Below are 5498 nucleotides of genomic sequence, written 5' to 3' on the forward strand. Positions count from 1 at the left end.
TGCAAATGTGATTGGGTGCTGAATGCAAAGAACTTTGAAACAGATTCTGAGCAGAAGCTGGTGGCTGGGGTCTTAATCAAGCCTTGCTGGATTCCAAGCCAAGGGAAAAGACATTCTTACTTCTCAGACATTTGCAAAGGTTGATGACTATCAGAGAAGGTCAGTAGGTACAGAGGTACTTGCCATTTTATGGCCACATTTCCAGTTCTTCTGCAGAAACTAAAAATACCTCTTACTGGGAAGTCTTTTTTTTTTTTTTTCCTTCTCTTCCTTTTGCAGGTTTTTGTAGAAAATCCCTATTTCCTTCAGTCTCCTTCAGCCTCAGTAACATTCTGCCTTGGAATGTCGTGCTAACTTTCTTGTCATGATGACCAAGAGGAGGGAAAAAGGATATGAATGAGTGCTTTCAGGTGCCTTCAGGCTGGGGTTCAGGTATTTGGAATGTTAGAAACTCTGAGGTGGAAGGAGGTTTAGAGGCTGTTAGCCTAGTGGTTCTCAAGCAGAGGTGGTGACTTTTGTCTCCCACAGAACATTTGGCAAAGTCTGAGACATATTTGAGGGGAGTCACAAAGGAATGGGAATTATAGTAGCATCAAGTGGGTAGAGTCCAATGTTACTCAACAGCCTACAATGTAGAGGACAGCCCCCGCAACAAAGAGTTACCCCAACTGACAATGGTATCTAGGTTAAGACACTCTTCTGAAAGATTTTGCTTTATAAAGGAGTGTATGGAGGCTCAGTGATGCTCAGCCCAATCTTAAGCACTGGTCTCTTGACTCCCCTTCCAGTATCCTTTTATGTTATAATCAGAACTACTATTTGCTCTGTTAATTCTTGAGGCTGGTCCAGATTTTTCTCTTAAAATGCTCAATATTTTTGAAAGGAATGAACTCTGTTGTGTTCTCTCTATTGGTTAAGTATCTCTAAAAATGGCGCATTCGCCTGCCTTTAAAAAAAAAACATTTAAGAAAAGTTGAGGAAGCTGAGTTATTCAATAGGCTCTGGATGGCTTCTCATGAGCATCTAGTGACAATGAACCCAGAAAGGCCTATGGGTTTAAGTCACAGACCTAAAACCAATGACATATATACAATGTATACAGTAAAGTGGTCTTGAATTTAAGAATAGTAATTGAGAAACAACCTCACCTTCTCAAAACAATAGGAATACGGGATGTTGACTCAAAATCAATCTGCTAGATTTTTCCTAAGGAAACTGTCATAAAGCACAGTACATCTCTTTATTGCTTCTTTTCTGGCTTTCTGTGCAGGGAAGATAAACAGATCAACAGTCTCCATTATGTGAACTTGCAACTCCCCTCTTCCTTGGCGATTATGTATCGTTGAAACTATGTGAATTAATTATTCACATAAATATTGTAATAATTAATTTTTAATTAATTAATTATTGACCAAGTTGCACCCCCCAAAATTTATACTGTGAAAAGTTTCAGAAGATTTTCCAGGGTTTTAGTGACCGTGTGCTTTCCATTATGGTTAAATTGTATAAATGTAAAAGCCTCCCCTCCTGAAAAGGCAGAAACAACATGAATTTCACACATTTGAGCTTTTCTTGAGCCAGGGGCCTTCCAGGTTCTGTTCCAGGGGAGCAGAGATTTTACCCCAAAACTTGCCTCTTTGGTATATGGATTATTCTACACTAATTACTTTTAAGAAACAACAGACACAACTCTGAAAATTGAGAAGTAAAAAATATTTATACATATAAGGGGAATCTCCATTTTTAAGGATGTCTCTTTCACTGTGCCAGCAAGAAGAGGATGACCAAATTTCTTGAAATTCTTATTAATGAAGAAGGCAATGACTTAAATCTGCATAACAACCAGACAGACCCTTGTTTACTGTGCTTTTGGGTTACTTCCCATAACTGTCCCCATATCCCTCAACATCTTTCTTTTGTCTTTAGCTGGTGATGGTATTTAGGATGATAACCTGAATTTTTTCTGGGTATTATTCAGTTTCCCTGGGTTTTCCCCCATATATACAGGAGGTTTACGTGTTATTAAACTTCTGTTTGTTTATCTCCTGTTAATTTGTCTTTTATTACATGGGGTGGGGGATGGGATCTCAGCTAAGAGCCTCAAAGGGTAGAGGGAAAATTATTTGTCATTCCCCCCCACAGGCTTTAACATATCAAATTAAGGGGACAAAGCAGAATGATTTTTTTCTTCTTTCCTGAGAGTGGCTCCTGAATAATCTCCAATCTTCTTAAAAGAATATAAGTGACCTACACTTTAGCTTTATTTCATTCAGCCTTTATACAAATATGTTGATCATTCATCTGTAATACATGCCCATAATAAGTCTCCTTATTAATCTCTTTCCCAATAAGCTACCTGTCTTTAATTATTTGTAAGCAGTTCTTTGTAGAAGTCATTAAATTTTTGGAAAACCGGCATTCATATGGTTTCCAAATTTCCTGACTCTTTCTTTTTGAAAAACTCTGTGTAATTTAATCTGTTTCTGCCCCAGTATATAATAAACTGAAGATGGCTCCTGTCACAGTAATTCCAGGAAATGCACAGGCACTGATATTGTGTATCTTGGCCCAAAAATCTTAGGCTTGGCAAAACCAGAGAAAAGAAACTTACTATGGTATCTATTTACAAACCAAATATAGAGTTAAAAATCTACATCCTTATTGATCTCTTATCTCCAAAGAAGCTTTAAATGCTTTCTCTTACATGAATCTCCTTATGTTCTAAAAGTCTACCAATTTTCAAATTCATCTAAGAATTACAGTATTAGAGCTGGTCAGAGACCCTTACTGAAATAAGGGATGTATTGCTGTGAAATACATCAAGGGTTATTTTATTCAAAGACTGTGTGACATCTGTACTCCATATATATAATGTATTGTTTTATTTATCACAACTTGTTAACATCTAATTAAATATCTGTTATATCATGATTTATAAGAAATATATATGGTTATTCAGACGAACAAAAGGTATTTCTTACATACATTTGGTCCTCATCCATGATTCCTCGCTCACAGCTCCCAAAACCCTTGGGATTTCCTCAGTGACAAGAGAAAGAACATCCTTTGTTATAATATTTGGTCTTTTTCCCTCTGTTATTAAAAATGCTTCAAAGCCATAAATGTGCACTGTGTGTGTGTTATTATTCATAACCATCCCCTTTTCTCTAAAGCTGGATTTATATTAATAAGGTGATTTTTGGAAAGCACCTAAGGATGGAGGCCAGCTGCCAGAGGAACCAACCATGAATACAGGGTTGTAACTTTCAGTACTACCTAATATCTAGGAACATTAGAATATCTAGGAACATTAGAAAGGCTAGAGGTTGAATCAATCAACAATGGCCACTGATTTAATGTGTAACGAAGCTACCATTAAGAAGAAGAGGAAGAAGAAGAAGAAGAAGAAGAAGAAGAGGAGGAGAAGAAGGAGAAGGAGGAGGAGGAGGAGGAGGAGGAGGAGGAGGAGGAGAGGAAGTAGAAGCAGAAAGGGGCTCAGAGAACTTCCAGCTTTGGAAACCAGAGTGCTTCCTTATGCTGCCATGCCAGGTCCCAAGATCCATGAGAAGAGAAGCTCCTTAGATCGGAACTTTGACCTATGTATCTCTTCATTGGCTATTGAATTGTGTCTTTTAATAACCTTTGCAATAAATTCAGTAATCCAATGAGCAAACCATTTTCTGAGTTCTGTGAGCCATTCTAGCAAATTAACTGAACCCACAGAGGGTGCCATGGGGACCTCTGATTTATACCCTGTCAATCAGAAGTACAAGTAACAAATTGGACTTGCGACCAGCATCTGAAGTGAAGAGATGGGAATGGTGTTGTGGGTCTGAGTCCTTCACCTGTGGGATCTGATGCTATCTACGGGAGATAGTGTCAACATCAACATCTTGCTGGTGTCTGAGAATTATTTACTAGATTGAGGATGTCTCCACACATACACACGTGTTGGAATTGGATCCACGAACCCAAAAGAATATCTCAGCTCTAATTCATTCCAGTGTCTAACACATAATAGCACTCAGAAAATTATGTGTTAAATAAATGAATCTGAATCTCCTATTTGATGTCGGGTCCTTAGAGGACAAGACTGATGTTGGTTAATTTGTGATTCTTTAACAAAAAGCACAGTCTTTGGCAAATATTTGGAACTCAGATAAATAATTCCTGAAATGAATTCTCTCCATTAAAAAATAATAATTCTGAGCTTCTGGTTTCCAATATAAGACCTTGCCTTACATAGAAATAATAATTAAGGGGGTGTCTGAGTGGCTCAGTCATTTAAGCAGCTAACTTGATTTTGGCTCAGGTCATGATCTCACGGTTGTTGAGTTCGAGCCTTGCGTTTGGCTGGCTTGGGATCCTATCTCTACATCTCTCTCTGTCCCTCCTCATCTCTCTCTCTCAAAATAAATAAATCAACATAAAAAAAAGAAAAAATTAATTAAGAAAATGTTTACACAGTTAAAACCATTAAACAATGATAGATTTACTTTTATCTTTTTTTGTTTCCAAAATATTACATGGCATCTCAGTTCAAGTGCCACCTTTGGAAGGGCATCCCTCTTCATACTTCATTCAGCACATCGAGCCTAGGGTTAGGCTTCCTTGGTTCAAGTCAAATCCCTGAAAGTAGAAAGGAGTTAATGTAGCCAACGTGCACTTAGTCTGTGGCACACAATAAATGCTATATGGATTAGCCATAATTCCCAAAGCCTTCTGCGCAATTTTCTGACAGCGGCATGAACGGATAATTACCAGACAGTTCCCACATTTACACTGTGAACTCCACGAGGATCATTTAATGAAGCATTTTCCCGTTTTACCTTCAGCATCTTGGTTGGTGTCTGAAATTCTGCGCCCGGCGTTCCACGCACCAAACGTTCACCGAGCTCTTATGCACCAGCTCTGTTCCGGGCTTTTAAATACAAAGAAAAATCAGTGCGGAACACGTGCCCTTGCAAAGTTCACAATGGACAGTTGCGGCAGAGAAGCAAATAGATGAAAATAAAGAGAGGCAACAAATGCTAAACGAAAAGGAACGTGGCCCTGTGGGAGCAACGTGGGCGGAGCTACGCCTGTGGGGTGGCATGGGTGAGGGTGGGGGAGTGATGAGGCCAGTGGAGGGGTGGGAAAGAGATGGGTCAGGCACAGATGCCAAGGAGGTAGCAGCTGAATTGAGCCATTAGGGATTAGCAGGAGGAGAAAAAGGAGTGATCGTTGGAGTTTTGCTTTGAATTTTTGGCAGCGGGAGCTTCTGGTGGGGGAGGGGAAAGGCCACGTCTCCAGCCACCTAGATACGCTGTTAACCACTAACAGGTATGTTCAAACCTACAGATGCGAAAGAGCATGACTCATTTCAAAAATCCTATTTCCCAGCAAACAAGCAAACAAACAAACCGAGTGACTCGTAACAATTTGTGATGAGTAAAGATCGTTAAATGTATGTTCTTGCTTTTCGTTTTTTAATGCTCTCCCGTAGCACACATTTGTCC

The 5498-nt window shown here is 39.2% G+C and overlaps 1 long non-coding RNA gene across 1 annotated transcript; it reads right to left on the reverse strand.

Annotated features, from left to right (window-relative positions):
- Positions 1–4476: 4476 nt before the first annotated feature.
- On the reverse strand, positions 4477–5204 carry LOC125167301 (uncharacterized). The gene is made up of 2 exons (XR_007152749.1): positions 4830–5204; positions 4477–4629 (listed from the first exon to the last, which is right to left on the reverse strand). It is a non-coding gene; the product is annotated as an uncharacterized LOC125167301 (long non-coding RNA).
- Positions 5205–5498: the final 294 nt, after the last annotated feature.

Source organism: Prionailurus viverrinus, chromosome B3 (assembly GCF_022837055.1).
Source record: "Prionailurus viverrinus isolate Anna chromosome B3, UM_Priviv_1.0, whole genome shotgun sequence".
NCBI lineage: Eukaryota > Metazoa > Chordata > Mammalia > Carnivora > Felidae > Prionailurus > Prionailurus viverrinus.